Consider the following 19,513-nt stretch of genomic DNA (forward strand, 5'->3'; position numbering starts at 1 on the left):
AAATTATTTATCAACAAGATATTTTTATAATATATACTTAGAGTTAAATACTGAATGTTTTGATTTTCAAAATTGGGAACTGTACTATGAGTACTATGTATTCTGAGACCAAATTAGGGGAAAATATTCTACATTTGCAGGCATTGGCTTTTTCCTGTTGTAAACCATATACAATTATATACGATATGATCTTCTTCTATACAATTATCCTTTTATATGCAAATCCATCTACCCATATCTTTGCTTGACTGAAGAATTATGTGGACTTTAAAAAAATGTTTCCCCAATTTACCACACTGTTGTCAGCTGACGAGATATTAACTTTATGGGTGGGAATTAAACATGGAATTCAGAAGTGAGCAAAACAAAATAGTGGCAAAAAGACTGAGACAGACTTTTGTGTGCTTGATTATTATTGTTATTTAACGATTTATTTAAAAGATTTGTATGGCCACCCATCTTAAATACAACTCTGGATATCTCACAGCAACACAATCAATAATTATAAAATCATGAACCATAAAATAACCCCCCCCCCAAATGAAAAATCTAGGAACTGATCCCCAGGAATCTGTTTTCTCTTTATAAATCCTCTTTAAATATCCACCATCCTCAGCCACTGATATTGAGGTTCTAATGTCATCAGTTTTCTTGCAGATATGTGCATGTTCAGTGCAAATGTCTACAAAAGGGAAGAGATTTCTTTCACTGAACCAGGATTCTGATGAAAGAAATTATATTGTAGGAATCAGTACCATCAGACATGGTGATGGCTATTAATTTGGAAGGTTTTTTAAAGGAGACTAGGTAAATTCCCAAAAGATTAAAGAGAGAACTATATGGATGGTAGAATGTGAACAGGTCTCTGTATGGAAAATTCTGTTAGTGCATGTATCATGGTTGGATCCATTTTTAGTTCCAATTTCACCTAACTCTACCATAGCCCTACAGAGGAGTAAAAGGCAGTCCTAAAGGTTGTAAAACATCTTAATCTCTGTGACAGAAGGAGAGGGGTTCCCTTCCCTTCCAAAACCTGTCCTTAAAAACAAACATTTAGAAAAATAACAGCAACACCACCAAAGCATTTCCCAACCATTCTAATCTAAGGCCCAGAGAAGAGCCAGTTTTAAGGGCTCATTTAAACAGGGTCAAATTGGAGTCCATATGTTCTTTGGATGCTGGGATGGAGTTACTGGTTCTTCCGAGGCTTAGAAGGATGTGTCAATGGACATCTCCAGAACTGTGTCCAGAGTTCTTTGTTATTCAATATTATTGAGAAGGACTTAGATTTTCTTTCTTTCATGTTTGACTGACCAACAAATGGGGTGGACTCTGCATTTGCATTATGTATTATCTGCCAGCAACCCCCACTTGAGCATATTGGTCTTACCCTTAGGCACTCCCACCCTCAACCTATTCAATGTCATCCATGTAACACAGGAGAGATCTGATCCCTCAGCCATGTTCTCTTCTGGGATCTTGTTCCGTAAATTTTCTCCTTCATCTTCTAATTCGGTTTTGGACCTGCACACCTTCAAACATATTTGTTCCCGCCATAAAATTCTTCTTAGATCTAAGTCAACAAGTTTGGGGCATGTATCCATTCAGCAGATGCCAGGAATCAATCTTTTCTTTGGTTCTCTTGGCTTCTGCTGCTACTTCTGTCCTAATCCTAGGTAGAACAATACCAAGAAGAGGATATATTTTCTTAATTGGTGTGAGTTTAAGGCATCTTGTCACTATGCGTACTGCTTCATTGACAGCAATGTCATCTTGTTTCATATCTGTGGATGCGCTCCACTGGAGTGGCTTACTCTGTTGCAGAAATACTCAGGGCCAAACCCTATGGTTTAGTTTCAAACTAAGAATCTAAGGTATTGAAGGAATATTTATCAAGTTTGCAAATGACACAAAGCTGGAAATAGGGGCTTATGTTTTACAAGAGAAAAAGAAATTTCAAATGTGTGTGCATGGGCTGAAATGTATAGGAAGGAGATCTGGATAGGAAAAACGTAAGGTAGGTATATAGGATGCAAGAAACCCTGGCAAAGTCCACATGAAAATGAGCACAAGGCAATGTGATACAGATACTCAAAAGGTAAATGTTATATTGGGCTGTAATAAAAGGAGTATTGTGTCTGAATTATGGGAAATAACTGTTACATTCTTCTCTGCCCTGGACAGATCTGTGCCCAGTTCCCAAATACATGGACAGTCACATGGAATAGGGAATGAATTTATTCTCTACTGCTGTGTCAGAACCAATGAGCAATAACTTACAAGATATCAGGACAAACTTCCTGATATATGAGCTGCCAGCCAGTGAACAGGCTGACACACAAAGTGATGAAGAATGCAGATGTGTGTGTTGGATTATCCACAGTTGTAGGTCTCCTTTCAGATGTTAAAAAAATGTAGATGTATCTGTTACTGTATTTAAATAGATTGAGAACTTTTCTTGAATACTTTGAAAGCAAAATGGAAAGAGGACAGAATTATTGTCGGCTTCCCTTTTCCACATCGCCTCAGCAGCAAACAAGGTACTTTGGATTCATCGTGGAAATGATAGGTGGGAGAAGGGGAGAGTCCTGTCATTAATGAAGCAGCTTACCTGGAGTTTTATTGCTTAGCATCTGCTCTCAGCCATGCTACGATGACTCAGCTTAAATGTCTGCTTTGCCTAAATGATGCATATGCTCTGTGTGGTGAGGCAACTCTAGCTTTCCTTCAATTATGTCTTTATAATAATAAATCAGCAGCTACTGGGTGTAGGGGGAGGCAGTGGAAAGATTCATTCAATGTAACAAAAGCCTGTGCAAAGAATATTGTGCCACAAAAAATATTAACAAGTGCAGGGGGATTTTATGCTCGCTGCTGGTCAAGCTCACTGTATACAAAGCAGCCTTTGTGTCCCTCTTTCTGTATGAAGTTCCTCAAGTTAAAGGACAACCCTGCATTATAAATGTAAGCCTGTTCCAAACCTGCCCCATTTACAGCTGTGCTGTGAGCTGCGGTTTGTTACCCTTCACTGAGGTTTCAGATAGTTGTAACATTGCTGAGACAGAAGTCTGCCTCTCCTAATTTTGGGGAGGATATGTTGGGGTGATTCAGTGGCTAAGACGCTGAGCTTGTCGATCAGAAATGTCGGTAGTTCAGCAGTTCGAATCCCTAGCATCGCGTAACAGAGTGAGCTCCTCTTACTTGTCCCAGCTTCTGCCAACCTAGCAGTTCAAAAGCACATAAAAATGCAAGTTGAAAAATAGGAACCACCTTTGTTGGGAAGGTAACAGTATTTCGTGCGCCATCGGCATTTAGTCATGCCGGCCACGGAGACATCTTCGAACAGTGCTGGCTCTTTGGCTTTGAAATGGAGATGAGCACCGCCACCTAGAGTCAGGAACGACTAGTACATATGTGCGAGGGGAACCTTTACCTTATGTTGGGGTTATAATCCACAGTATTTCTGACCAGGGATTCACTGAAGATGGTGATAGTTTTGGTCTTTTCAATTCAGCAGTAAAAAAAGTAGCACATTAACACTTGCTAGATGACAATGAAGGCCTGAGAAAAGATAATCAATTGCTATGATGTGTCTATACCTGGAAATATCAAAACACTGCAGTGTCTTTGGGACACTTTATAGAAGTGAAAGTTTGACTTTGAAGAAGCAGAATGAAAATAATATTGATGCTTTTGAATTTCAATGGGTAAGAAGATCCTTAGGAATGCTTTGGATAGCCAAGAAAGCAAACAAGTTCATTATAGAACAGATAAATCCAAAACTGCTACACAAGGGACAAATAACCATACATAATTGTAATATTTGCCTATTATCTGGAATGTGGTTTCCCCCAAAAATTTAATTACTCCCACCCTACTGGCATTTTAAAGGGTTGTGAAGTCATGATTCTTTGCTCAGGCCTTGGTGGGTGTGATTGCAGCATTCTTTTTATTCTTTCTCTCTCTTTCTCCATTTGGGTTTGTTATCTCTGCCACCTTTATTTTACATGATTTTCTTTAAAAAAAAGTATTTTTATCAATTTATTAAGTGCCCAGAGATACTGGGAGTTGGGCAGCATATAAATTCAGCTTAATAATAAAATAATGATTTTGGACACTTTATGTGAAGATTCAGATCTCCTGAGAGAAGTCCATATTGCTGAGAAAAGTGGAAGAAAAGAGAAGACGGGGATGACTTGAGTGGGACGGATGCACCCTTGAAAAATCTGAAGAGTCAGGTGAGCGTTAGCTCATCCTGGAGAAAGTCTAAGAGTTGACGTTGACTCAGCCACACATAATTCCACTAGATCCATACACAAAAAAGGGCAAACCTGACATAGATATGTAAATCCAGTAATACTAGCTAAGAACAATGACACATTTAAAATTCTCAGTGGTTGCTTGAGCAAAAGGAATAAAACTTTCAGAGTGGGCAGTAATTATACTGATTGTATTCCCACCTGCATCCAATTATGGAATAAATGCCTATTTCTGTTTACTGATCATGTGACTACCCTTGGCCCTGACTGAGATAACAAAGTTGAGGAAAACATGCCACTATATTGATGCAGTCTCACATGTAGGAAATAATACATCGATGTCTATAAAGACCTGCAAAATAAAAACAAAAATCCATGATTTGCTTATACTGAAAAGACCTCCATTTATTCAGATGGCTATTCTGGTCCTTTTGGAGGGTAATCAGTATTTTCTTGAAATGGAGGCAGCGTTGTTGTGACTTCACATAATTATGTCTAAAGTAGCACTCTGTAATTTAGTTGCCCTAAGCCGGAAGAATTCTGCTACAACCATCTTCTCACTTTGGCTGATTTTTATTGTGAATGTAAATGGTTTAAAAAAATAATTTGCTTGTTTCCATGCATTTTTTTTTATAATTCTGATGAGTATCTATGAAAATAATTGCCTTAGCAATTCAGCAGCCTTTCCAAACTATATGCCTTCAGAAAATGATGCGGGTTCCCATAACTTTCAGTCAGCATGCTAAATTTCAGAGAATAAAATTCAGAGTAAACTCATTTTATAAGACTGGAAAAGTATAGTGTCCCTATCCACATTAATCTTTTTTCTGTTCTACTTTTCATGGTAGTAATAGTAGTAACAAAATGGGCCATTTGCTCTCAGGGAAGCTGGAGGATAAATTGCCTACTCAAGGAACAAAAAGTGTCCATTGAATAATTGGCAGGTTCAAGAGAGATAAAATATTGAATATTAGGTATTTGAAGCCTTTAATTAGTCATTCTGACCCAGCACTTCAAAAGAGCTCCCTGATGAATTAAAGATTCTTCATTCTGTGTCAATCAATATAGAACAATAAGTGCATTGTTATAGTTGTGCTCTTTTCGTAGATGGATTCACTGTTGTAATGGGAACCTTGTCTCATAATAAGATGCTTGGAATCATATACATAACCACTATGTATACAGCACTTTAGACCAGAAAGGGCAAATTACCATGCTAATATGTTTATAAATGTTGATAGATGAGCACCTTGGAGTAAACCTGGACTCTACTATTTCAGATTACAATGGGAGACTCAAAGATATAATAACTTTTCAATCAAAATTCTACCTGTATGTGGACGTTGGTGAGATCTGACTTAGAACACTTTTTCCTGTCATTTAAATTTCTCCTGCAAGAATAACTTTCTATAATGGAGCTTGAAACCGCAGTCTTAAAAATTCAGGTTAGGAATATGCTTACCATTTTAGTAGAAAGGTAACCCTGAAATGTAACCAAGCCTCCCAGAAGCCTCATGGCTAACATTAGAGAATGCTAAGTATGTTCAGTTACATATTCAGGCCTATGATTGGCCTACATATAATAGTCCCCCCACAGCATTATTACCAAGAAGGATACGTCCATCCACAGGCTCACTGTTTTGATAATTAGCACTTGTAGCACTTAACAGTGATTGTGGATATAGACTTTAAAATAATATTTGGAGCATGACTGCGAAAGTGAATCTTTCTTGAACTCCATTTTTTTTATTACATGGCCAGAGAGCAATAAACTGAATGGTTACATAACTCCGGGTGACTTCATGGGCACATCCATAAGGTTATGTTAGGAACAGTGCAATACATCCCTTTTTGAGCTCTCGGAGAAGAGAAATCAGACGCTATATTACACAAGGCCCTCGTGTATGGTTTTTTACATGAAGTCCCCCTACTGTTTTTAAAAAAAATATATGTACCTATTGCATAAAACCTATACACTATATATACCATTCTGATACGTTATAGATGTCTCTTCCAGAAATCATTGGATCATAGGGTCTGGAGAGCTCCTAAATCTAACACATTGTTTATATATATAGTCATCTACAATGGGAAGATTCAGACATTAAATTTTCAGTAGAGGATTTTAATCCCATGGGATAACAACTGCATACCCTTGTCTGAGGAGTTCCTATAAGGGTGAAATTGGTCATGTTGTGGTCAATGAAAGCAGCCCAGTGTAAAAATAAGAGAAATTTACCTTTGGTCATATGGATGGGGCGTATGTGAATACCATACAAAATAACATATATGGGCAATTTATTTAAAAAGTTAGTATAACATATAATAAAGTGTTGTGGCCTGCCAGCAGGGCTGGCAGCAGATTCAGACAGTGGGAAGTTTGGGGAGGAACATGGGCCAGTCCTGGAGTCTGGGGAAGGCTCTGACAAGTCTTCTGCGTCAAAGGCAGAGAGGGGGCCAGAGCCATCTGACAATTATCAGCTGCCTTCGGAGTCAGACATCAGTGAGGCAGACAAACAGCTGGAGCCTGTTCCCAGTGTGCACATGAACAGAGTTGCCAGATGAAGGGAACAGCTAAGGAACAAGGGTCGACTTGGGAGTAAGGTCACAGGTGGATGGTGAATGGCCCTTCCATAGGGAATAAAGGAGGAGTGAAAGGGGTGGGGAGTTTGCAGGAGACAATTAGTTCATTCCTGCATTCTTGCCATGTATTGTGGCGTCTGAAAGAGATCAGTTGGCCACTCTCCAAGCCTGATAAAGGTCGGTAATTGTGAACTATCTTGAAAGACTATGGACAGGGACTTTGCTGAAGAGAATTCACTGTAAATTAAATAAAAGGGGTTTGTCGGGATGAGACCTCGGCTTTGTGCTGCTGGGGAAGCTTAGATCAGAACATAATAATGATGTACTATATGATCTATATTTCTCTGCTTTGAGATCTTAGAGGATTGTATATACAATTCTGGTAGAAATTTCCATATCTTGTAAATTTCTATCAGAATGGTACATATAATCTGCTAAGCAATTTCATATCATTTGTTCAGACTTATCGTTATCATATCAGAAAGAGGATGGCACTCCATTTTTGGTATTAAAAGAAATGGCAGAAAGGGAAAGCCAAACCTTTTTGCCTACACATTCTATTTTCTTCAGTTGATTTTCTAAAGAAAGTTACTGACCTCCAACACAAGGGCTAGGTGCACATGAAGAGTTTAACAGTTCTCATACTTGTCTGCCTTTAAAAGTCAACCTCCTCTCCATTTTCTTTGATTTGCAACTTTCAAACTTATGAATGTGCTGTTATTGTATCCAATATGATAATTGTACAGTGATGGCTGATTTCAATTCTAACACCCGGAGACCAAGCAGAGAAGATCTAGCAGCAATAGAAGTGAGAGACAAGAAAAATAGGAGGGTAGAAATAGGAACCTTTGTGGAGAAATTGCAGAATCTGAGAAGGTTGATATAGCATGCATAGGGTGTTGAGCTTAAATAGCAGAGATCCCAATTCAATTGTACTTTTCATTCCCAGATCTTCACACTTTGGCCACTGGAAATGTTCTGTGGATAGTGCCCTCCCCTCTCTGATTATTTACCACCTACTGGGTGGTAAATTGCTTTGACATTCAAATCAGACCTGCTAGTGGCCATGAACTAAGTGGCTCATGACCACTAGCAAATGGTGAGAATAGGCAAACTATGAGTTATGGGTGGAATGTAAAAAGACAATCAGGACAAGATATGGAACACAAGTGATGAAGATGACACACTGATTACCAGGAGATCATTTGTGGAAGATATTGCTGAAGATATAAGGACACAGACACATTAGTATGGCAACATCAATTAAAAGACCTTCCTCCAGAACAGCTGAGCTGAGCATGACACAGTCTGATAACTGAGAAGTAGCTTAAATGCCAGAAAGAGAGCAACTGGTTAACAAAGATATGACAAGGAGGAGGAGAAAAAGAAAATTATCAGCTATCCCAAAATGTGGAAAAGGCACACAGTTCAAGATATTTGTTGGGGCACCTGAGTAGTTTATAGGTTGCTACAAACATGAACATAGACACAAGACAAAAAGTTCCTATTGGAAGACTAATCTATAAATTTATACAGCACGTTCTAGTCCCTCCTATTGTTGATAAAACTGACTTAAATGTTATTAATGCAGTTGTATAACAAGAGATGAAAATATATGCAAAACTAGTTTTACCTGACCAATGTATCCTTTTATACTTCTTTTTCTTTGATTCTCTTTATTTTTGGTTTTGCTTAGGCAATTAAAGTGAGGTAATAGCAGCTGAGGAGTTTTTAGGGCAAAAGTGAAACATGCAGCCCTGGAAAAAGAGTATACAAAAGACAACAGACTAAAATCTGAACTAGCTTGGCCTTATGTGTGTTAACCTGGAGACCAATGCTATTGTGTTAAAATGGGTTGAACTCCTAATAATCATGCAAATCTTAGCAACAGAGCCTCTGACCTGGATCCAGTAACTTGCGGGAAATAGGAAATATTTCAGGATTTGGGAGGAGAGATATATAAAGTGGCTAGAAGATGAAATTCAGTTGAAAAAGGGGCTTGAAAACAGCATTAGAGTAAGATTACAGAGATCTCCTTCAACTCTAAAGTATATTGGAAGTATATTGGATAGAGCCTGGTTATTCTTTGAAGATTTAGGATGCTTTCAATTTCGTTGTGAAGATAAATGCCAAGAATCAGAGTATGTGCTTCTTTAAGATAACTGAAGGATTGAACAAAAGGTACATGTAAGTTTGGGAGAATGGATATGGTGAGAGATTAAGCTAGTTTGGGAATGGATGCGCAACTGCCACTAAGCAAATACACAATGCACCAACAATTCTAGAGTGAAGTCATGGGCTGGGGAAAAGTGTTACTGAGATGCCCTTAATGTGAAAGAGGCCTGGCTTGTCATACCATATGCTGCTTTACTTTCTGAACAGTTGCATGTTAAGGACAAGGCAAATATACTGCTTTTTCCAAATGTCTGAAAACACTAAGGGCCAGCATGATTTGTACTTACTTGCTGCTAATTATCAAAAAGACAAGTGAAAGCATGGTGGGGTTGCTATTTTCAGGGCACAATGCAAAGATCACTGTGAATACCATGTGCCCTTATGACTCCCTATGGCAACGTCAACCCTCTATTGACAGAGCTATAGACTAGTTCAATGGCCCAGCGAGAAACTCTTTCATTTTGCAATTTGAACAGTAAACAAGTACTAATACACACATTCCTCTCCTTGTTTGACTCTAGCTAGGGGCCTGTGTCACCTGAAGTTTAGCTCAGGAGGTCAACCACTATCAACCACCTATAGGAGCCACCCTTCATTTAACTGGTTTGGGACGCAGAGAAATTTGCAAGAAGAAGAGCATATTGTTCACCAACTAGCCAATTGAATTGCAAAGACTTGTTCAGGAAAAACCTTAAAACCTGCCCAAGGTTTGCCATCATTACAGGGAAGGCTGTACCTGCTAGGATGAAAATGGAACACTTTATAGAACAGCCATTACCTTCAGTATTTTGGAGAACACATCCCTGTTGCCTTTGTTTCTCTTTGTGGTATATGTGTTGTGTTATCAGCTGATACCTCTGCACTGATGAATCTGCTGTGTTGTAAGGGGGAAAAAGGGAAAGAGAGAAATTTGCTGAATAAGAGGAGTAAACAAAAGGAAGTCAAAGCTACCCATTGTCCACTGGTGACAGCAGTAAAACCCTGATTAATAATTGAAATGCTTTTCCAGGAAAAGAGATACTGAAGCCCAAGTAAAGGCATGATCATAGCACCGATAGGATGGTGTTCCAGGAAAGCCTGGATCTTTATGCAGCTATTACTCTGTGCTGCAGGCCCATGTACTTAAGGCTGTGATTCGGATTCTGCTGACTCTTGGTATAAAGCATTTTCCCCACCGATAGTTGAACTTAAAAGCCAGCAGTGTGGAGATCCTGCACTGAACACTGGCAGAATCTTGCCCAGCCATGCAGCCAGTATGAAATTGATCTATGGAATTTTCTGTCATGGAGCTGCATTTCATTTCGATAAAAATAGCTGATCTTAGACTTGACCACTCCTCACCCCCTCACCCCCCACCCCCGATTTAAAATGTGGTCTAATAAGGAAGGTCAGAAAACATTTCAAAAAGGGATAGCTTTTGTCATGATTGGAAAAGTCAGGAGCACTGTTGTTTAGTCTTGTTAGGGATACCTGAAAATTGTAGTAAGATTCTACAACAGAATCTTACTACATTTACCACATTTTTCAAACTGCACCCGGATCTTTGCTAGTCCTCAAAGTAATGTCTGAGCAATGATGTGCCTCTAACATATTCCTTGGTGCCCACTAAGCTTTTCAACCTAATATTCAATTCTTTTAATTAAAACAACAACAACAAAACAATCTGATATGCTGTGAAGCATATAACTAACTTCAAGCATATCTATATTTCCAGCAATATTTTTAGATCACATTTGGAACTCAGAAGAAAATCAAATAGTACACAGCTACAACCGAGTGTTTTGTTTGCTCAACAAATACTCAGTAACTGAGTATTCTTGCCTTTTGGTACTGTAAAAATACTCAGCAACTAACAAAGCAACAACAACTGAGTATTTTGTGAGTGATCACACCTACCACAGCAACCATTTTGTGAGAATGCCCGTATATGTTCTCAAAATTGTGCTTACTGTTCCAAAAAGTTTATGTATTCCTCTGCTTAAGCCATTGTTTGTTTTACAAGTTATACTGACCAAATAACAGAGTAATGAGAGTTAAACCCAAGACCAAGCAAATCACATAATGACTGAGATATGTGTATCCAGCTATACTGTTTTTAGTGTTGCTTAAATCCTTTCAGATTTTACGCTCACCTCTGGAGAAAGATCTATGATTTTACACAAACAAAAAATCCATGTTCAGTAGTTTGTGTCCTTTTGCCTTTCTTATGGTATTACTCAGCAAATTTTTGCCAGCTTGTAAGTTGCAAGGATCATCAAAATCTAACCACACAGACTCATTTAATATTTAATTAGTCACCACTACATTTCACTATGGCAGAGGATGTCTGCTGATAGAATTTATTAAATGTGTTGGATTTGAGACAAACATTAAATTCTTTCTTATTATGATATTATTACTCCATATAACCTCATGATCAAGGCAGCTTTGGGTAAATGAAGCTCAAATCATATATCAGTCGGTGTTAGTTGGAGGGCAGAGATCGACCCCTAGGCCCCTAACATATGGGGTGCCGCAGGGTTCGGTCTTGTCCCCCCTACTCTTCAACATCTACATGAAACCGCTGGGCGAGATCATTCGGCGGCACGGGATAAAATACCACCAGTATGCGGACGATACTCAGTTGTATCTGTCCGCCCCGTGCCAACTCAATAAAGCGGTGGACGTGCTGAACCAGGGCCTTGAAGCTGTTAGGGACTGGATGAGGTCTAACAAGCTTGTGCTCAACCCAGATAAGACCGAGTGGCTGTTGTGTTTTCCTCCCATTAATTCGGCAAGTGTTCCATCTCTCAGGCTGGGGGGTCAAACATTACACCCCTCAGACAGGGTCCGCAACTTGGGAGTCCTCCTGGACCCACAGCTGACTTTTGAACACCATTTGTCAGCTGTGACCAGGGGGGCATTTGCCCAGGTTCGCCTGGTGCACCAGTTGCGCCCCTACCTGAACCGGGAGGCTCTCACAACAGTCACTCGTGCCCTTGTGACCTCTAGGCTGGAATACTGCAATGTGCTCTACATGGGGCTGCCCTTGAAGAGTATTCGGCGACTTCAGCTAGTCCAGAATGCGGCCGCGCGAGCGATTGTGGGTGCACCGCGCTTCACCCACATAACACCTATCCTCCGCGAGCTGCACTGGCTACCTGTCGATCTCCGGATACGCTTCAAGGTGCTACTTGTCACCCATAAAGCCCTTCATGGTAGTGGATCTGGGTACTTGAGAGACCGCCTACTGCCAATTACCTCCACGCGACCGATTAGATCCCATAGACTAGGCCTCCTCCGAGTTCCATCTGCCAGTCAATGCTGACTGGCAACTATGCGGAGGAGAGCCTTCTCAGTGGCAGCTCCGACCCTATGGAACAATCTCCCCGTGGAGATTCGTACCCTCACCACCCTCCAGACTTTCCGCACAGCCCTTAAAATCTGGCTATCCCGTCAGGCCTGGGGCTAAAGATTGTAACCCACCCGAATGGTATGAATGTTGTGCTTTTAATTATGTATTGTTTTACGTGTTAAATGTTTGTCCCCCCCCCTTTGAATTGTAAGCCGCCCTGAGTCCCCCCAGGGAAAAGGGCGGCATATAAATAAACTTTCATAACTCATAACTCATAACTTGAGTGCTGGGTGGGAATAAGGGCCCTCCACATCTTTCTGAACTACAAATACCATATTTTGAGTTGTAATTCTGAAAAAACTGAAGGTGCAAATGTTTCCAATCCTTCTGCTTACTTTGTAGTCCATCTCATTGAAATTGTCTTCTGAGTAGACACAGTGTTAACTTTATATATGAAAGCATTCTTGGATTAAATTGCAATCCTGAACCAAGAACATCCTGCCAGCTCTTTTCCCTTTAGCTACAAACTCTATAAATGTATTACTTAGCAGAAATCTCATTGTGGGAGCTTTATTTTTTTTGTTTGTTTGGTACAATAAAAATCCTGCAGCACATGCAGCAAATGAATTAAAATAATCCCACTGATAATTACCTGTAGACCAACAAAGCACGTAAAATATCAGTTTGCATCGAAAGCCTTACTTGATATGCACAAAAGGACAGCTTAATGAATGCAACAGAAAATGGCAAATTTAGAGCACTGTTAAAAGAGCCACTTCTGGCATTTAGGGAGGTGGTGTTGCAGATAATTGCATATGGTATTCATTACAGATGTGCATTACTGTTTACATATGCTGGTAACTGGGAGAATATAAAACTGGGGGAAAGGCAAATTTGATAGGGTTTTTTGTTTTGCATGGTTGGGGACAATGCTGGGTTGTGTGTGTACTGTAAATGCACGCCTTTGAATAATGTTTTTTTTTAAAATAAAACATTATTTTTTAAAACCCTAACATGCTTGATTTTATCTTTGTTTTACCAAAAAAACAAAGGCAAACAAACTAGTCTCAAGAACTCAGCAAAAATAAGGTTAAATGTATAGTAAGAACCAGTCAAAAAAGAGTCACCATAATACGTGAAAATACTGATGCAATAGCATCTAATACATGCCATGTTATCAGGATTCATTTAATGTGCATTCACTGAAATGTGGCAATACATGAAATTGTTTGCCATAGAAAAGTTTCATCTGAACATTTAATGTTAAGTTCCTTACCAGTTAAGAAATAAATTAGGACAAAATTCTAATCCTTAGTCTGGTGCTGCTCAGATGTGTTGGACTTTCTTAAACAATTGAATGATTGCTATGCTATATTTTTAATAATAAAATAAAAAATATCTTCCATGGGGATAGCATTTTAGTAAAACTGTATCATATGAGATACTAATCACATAATCCTTGACTACAACAGTTCATTCAGTGACCAGTCAAAAGTTACATCACTGAAAAAAGTGAGTTATGACCATTTTTCAATTTATGACCATTGCAGCATCCCCATGGTCATATAATTTACACTCAGATGCTTGACAACTGACTCACGCTTATGATGCATTGCAAGAACCCAGGATCACCTTTTGCGACCTTCTGACAAGCAAAGTCAATGCAGAAACCAGATTCAAAATGACCTTGCGTGACCCCAATGAGGATGGGCAACTTAGTTGTTAAGTGAAGTCATTGCTGAGTGAAACCATGACTGTGCTTATGAATTTTCCTCACCTTTCCTTTGTTTTACAGAACTGCGAGGGTCATAAATACAGTCATTGGTTGCAAAGTTACTTTTTCAACGGTTGCTAAATGAGAACTACCTGTATGTAATTTACAATTTCAGTGAATGCACATCAAAGGTATCCTGGTAACATAGCACAGGTTAGATGCTACTGCATCAGCAGACCATACACGATGATATTTGAGTGACTGTAATTCTACACATTTTGTTTAATATAGTAGATCAAGATATAAAACCAGTAAAATGGATAGCGCCAATGGGACAGAATGAGCAGAAACAGTACTGCACAACCACCTGTTTATTGCAAGACTCAATATGTTGCTGATGATGTCAAGGCAAAGACAGTTCCCATAAGTCATCCCCTAGGATTGCATTTTAAAATTATTGATTCTTTTCCTAAAGAATAGCTAAAGGGTTAAAATGAATAGCATTCCACATATGCAAATGCACTTTCTTCTTACGTATTTCAGCAGTAGGTCATGCACAATTACAGCAGATGAGCTGCACAAGTGCAGAAAGTATAAATGAATGTATAATCAAGCTTACATTGAGTTGCAAAAATATTACAGTTCATTGGATGGACATCTGGACTCATATGATTGGGATACATGAAGATGCTATAAATTTAACTCATGAGCGAATGCTAAGTTTTGGCAACATTACTGGCTAAAACCTCTATTGTCCTTCCCAAACCATATGGTTTCCATGATTTTGAAGGCAACAGCAACTGTATTTAAGTATTTATATTTTAAAAAATGGGAAGTATTTGTATAGTCCCAACAATAAAAGCATACTTTTTGACACACTGCTAACCTCTATATTATTCCTCTTCTTTCTTCTAAACTCCCCCTCCCTCTCACACACAGCTTGACTTCTTAGGCAACAATGTTGACTTACATGTATTATATGGCAATCAGGAATAAGATCACAATCCATATGGGAAGCATGCACAGAATCTATCTTCAATCTGTTACCTCTGAATGAGTTGAGACCAGAATTTCCAAATTCTTTGGCCATAAAGATTGAATGGGAATTTACAGACAGTTTAGTGTCAAGATATTTGAAGCATATGAAGATTGGGAAGGATTATAACTTCAAAAGATAGGGGTGTGTATGCATGCGCTTGCAGGCACACATGCACATTTGCGCACTAAAAGGTACAAAGTTTGAGATGCTTTCCTAATTGCTATTCTTTTCATCCCCCCCCCCTCCAGAACTATAGCAACCTGACAAATCACCCAGTCTATAATAGAGCAACCTAAACCCTGACCTTTAAGTCATTTAGAGGGGAAACACTGGAAGAAACTTTTTATATCTGATTTTATAACCTTCTCTGTTGACATCACAATGTTTGTCCAGCAACATTCCTGGCATTTTTTCTTTATTGTGCTTCATAACAAACGGAGAGTACATAATATCTTCATAGTCATTTGAGCAAACGCAGAGCCTTGTTGGGCCTGGCAACCTGACAAATGGGCAATTATAGCCCATCTGAAATCTGCTCCATCAGAGATTTTGAAGACACGCAATTTGCAAAACATAGGCAGAGTCAGAACATTATGGTAAGTAGAAGAGCTAAACAATATATTCAAAGAGAAGTTAACACCTAGCTGTTTTATTTTCACATTGTAGATGGACACATACACATTTTCTTAATAATTCCACAGGCAAGTAAAGCTCAATTGTGATATAGCAGATAGGCAAACCTTATTTGAGTCAAATGCTCAACATATGTCTATGTACATGTGCTGTATTTTATGCAGATGAGGATGACAATGTCTGTGTGCTGTTCTTTCATGAGCTGAGTTACAATACAAACTTGTTGGACGGCTATGACATAGTATTTATTTGGCCTTCTGACAAATGAAATGCAGCGAATGAACATGACAGCAAGTTCTATATATGCCACATAGGCACATGCCACACATATTTTATTCCTTACAAGGCAAGAAGTGCATAATAATATTGTGCATGGTTGATTGGAAAGCTGGAATAAGAGACGTAGGAGGAGCATAATGGAAATTATAAAACAACTACACTTGACTTCAGTAATAAAACAGGATCTAAACTAGTTTCTAGCTTCTGGCAACAAAGCTGTGGTAACAAATAATGTTGCTTTTCAAGTACATCTGGTCTGGTGATTTCTTCCCACATTTGACCTGTGTACTGCATGTGCTTTAAACAAAGTTATTTCGTATGGTTATTGAATGTTTGACAATAACATACTGATTTCCTAACACAGTATACATTGAGTGTTTCAAACTCAATACTTTAAAATTTGCTTAAGACCTTTAATATCTTACTTACTGAATTTGGACAGGATAATCAAGACATGGAAGCAGAATTTTGTTGTAATATACCTCTATTTCTTTATTTAAAGACACATTGTATCACTACATATATATTTTCTCATTCCATCTCTTACACATACATACACAGGGAGGGAGGGGGAGAGAGAGAGAGAGAGAGCCAAAGTACTGTACTTTAGGAGAAAAGGTCACAAAATGTTTCAAGCTTAATCCCTAATATCTCTAGGTAGGATTGATTTTTTTAAAAAACCCTGCTATTTGAGAATTACAGAACTGCTGCCAATCACCACAAACAATTTTGAACTTACAGATCAATGCACTGACCTCTAATTTTTAAATGAACAATATGAAAGAAAAATGAGATAAAAGAGCAGCAAATCATCATGGTCTAAGGCTTTTAAATATACTGTATGTTGCAACTCACCATTATTGCAGCTGCAAGTACAATGTAGTGATGGTGAACAACAACATTTCAATAAAATTTTAACTTCTGAGAAATCAGCCTTTCATTATGATTTTCACATTCTTTTTGTTCTTGTTCATCTTTCAAAGACCAGAAGCAAAAAGAATTGAAATTGTGTTACATTTAGTACTTAAATAACTAAAAAAATAATTTTTCTCCATGTGAGGTGTAAAATATTTTTTGGAAATGTCTGCAACTACTCATAACTACAATGTGTAAATATTATTATATACATGTTGCACACCTTCTCTAGCAAAAATATCTACCTGGCTGATCTGAGTCAGTTCCTTCAATAAAGCAATACCATCAACTGGGGTTTCAGAAGCACGCCTTCTCTGTAGCAGTGCTGGCTCTCCGGAATGAGTCTCCTGAGTTTCAAATAGCTCCCATCCTACCATTGTTTTGAAGGGCCCTGAAGACCTGGCTCTTTTCCCAGGCTTTTTAATGAGGGTGATTGAAGCTTTGATAATTTGATGATGATGGTGGTGATGATGACATGGGTGTATTGGGTGTTTTTTATTCCAAACTAAAGGATTAAAGTAGGGCCACACTGTTTTATTTCAGTAACCCTAAACTGTCTCCTAAGCTAATTCTATTCATAAGTCTCTAGTTCTATAATAATAGAAGATATGTTCTAATATTGATGCCAGAAGGCATGTCTGATTGCACACGTTCAACAGTTTAAAAAGAGATAGTCAATAATTCCTGTATTCTTTGCTGGCTGAGGCTAATGGGGGAAAAGGCCCAAATCATTTCAAGGACCTGCAATTTAAAGGACAACTTAAAAAAACTAATTAGGAATAAATATTACAATACAATAGGCAGGAAACCCTATACTATTTCAGACAAATGGCTATCCAACATCTTCTTAAAGACTTCCAGTGTTGGGGCATTCATAACTTCTGGAGACAAGCTGTTCCACTGATTAATTGTTCTAACTGTCAGGAAATGTCTCTTCAGTTCTAAGTTGCTTCTCTCCTTGATTAGTTTCCACTCATTGCTTCTTGTTCTGCCCTCAGATGCTTTGGAGAATAGTTTAACTCCCTCTTCTTTGTGGAAACCACTGAGATATTGGAAAAATGCTATCATGTCTCCCCTAGTTCTTCTTTTCATTAAACTAGACATATCTAGTTCCTGCAACCGTTCTTCATATCTTTTAGCCTCCAGTCCCCTAATCATCTTTGTTGCTCTTCTCTGCACTCTTTCTAGAGGCTCCACATCTTTTTTTACATTGTGGCAACCAAAACTGAATGCAGTATTCCAAGTGTGGCCTTACCATTATAAAGTGGTATTGGGAGACTGTGACTAATATTGGGAGACTGTGACTAAGGAAACTCAGTGATGACCCAGAAAGTTATGAGTGGAAACTAGGTAGAACTCATCTATACTTGTATATTATGATTTATTTTTCCTTATCACAAAAACTTCTCTGGTCTTCCAATTTTCTTTATCTTGTGTACTCACATCTAGCAATATATAAAAGAACTGAAATTACCAATAATCATTACATAAAGGCATGTTTTATGGCAACAGTACACAGCTTTGCTCTGGGGACAAACTGGCAGTGAAAACTGCCATATAACTAATTAATGGCAGATTGCTAAGCATTTTTCCTTGGAATAAAATATATTATGTGCAATGGGACTTATTGTGTGTTTAAGATTGCAGGTACTTAAGAGATGAAATAATTGTCAGTTCCACGACACTTTAGGTGAGAATTAGGTTAGAGTAAACCATACACAGGGCGAGGCTTTAGGAAAGCCAATTTTAATGGCACATTGGAAACACAAACTGGACTTAAGCATATATTTAAATCTAATGACTACTGAGAGTTAAATAAATTGTTTTAAACCAGATTTTTTTTCTCAATGGAAGCTTTGAAAATATTTCAGAGTGGACGAATCTGACAAATCATCAGGTTTTCAGCCACTAACTAGAACCAGAAGACAATCAAATACTATAAATATAGCCATCTGACTAGCTATATTTTTTCACTTGGAGAGTTCATTGAAGAATTTCAATGGTTCCTATTTCCTTATGCACTGGATAATTATATTGGTTTACTTTATATACAACTATTAATATTCTACAAAGTAATTAAGATATTTTTTTATATGAGTATCTATTCTGGTTAATTCTCACAGCATCTAGCATCTCAGAATGCTCACAGTGACTAGAAAGCCAGCTTGCATCTAAGCAAGCACCACCAAGGGCAGGGTATCTGGTAGCTATACAATCTGATGTTTTATAGATTAAAAAACACTATTCAAGAATTAATCTTACTAGGAAAGTCCCAAGAATTCTGAATCTCACTAGTGCTGGTGCTGGCAATCTGAAAAAAATGCTTGCACAACAACTTTTGCAACAGTAATACAAAAATAGGAACGCCTTAGTTTAAATGTGTAGAAACTAGCATAGCAATCTGGATAAGGCTGTAAATCTGGCTGTTTATCTGCTCATTAAGGAAGATGCAATACTGTATAGGGAAAACATTGTTTTGCCCACCTAAAGAATCTATGGATACATTCTCTTCAGTTAATATAAAGATGTTTTATGAGATTCTGTTTGCCATATTACCATATTTTGAACCTTGCACACTGCAA

General features: G+C 38.3%; 1 long non-coding RNA gene across 1 annotated transcript; it reads right to left on the reverse strand.

Moving 5' to 3' along the window:
• Positions 1 to 413: 413 nt before the first annotated feature.
• LOC116523869 lies at positions 414 to 9,894 on the reverse strand. Its single transcript, XR_004257170.1, has 2 exons — positions 9,796 to 9,894; positions 414 to 1,672 (listed from the first exon to the last, which is right to left on the reverse strand). It is a non-coding gene; the product is annotated as an uncharacterized LOC116523869 (long non-coding RNA).
• Positions 9,895 to 19,513: the final 9,619 nt, after the last annotated feature.

This window comes from Thamnophis elegans, chromosome 2 (assembly GCF_009769535.1).
Source record: "Thamnophis elegans isolate rThaEle1 chromosome 2, rThaEle1.pri, whole genome shotgun sequence".
NCBI classification, from domain to species: Eukaryota; Metazoa; Chordata; class Lepidosauria; order Squamata; family Colubridae; genus Thamnophis; species Thamnophis elegans.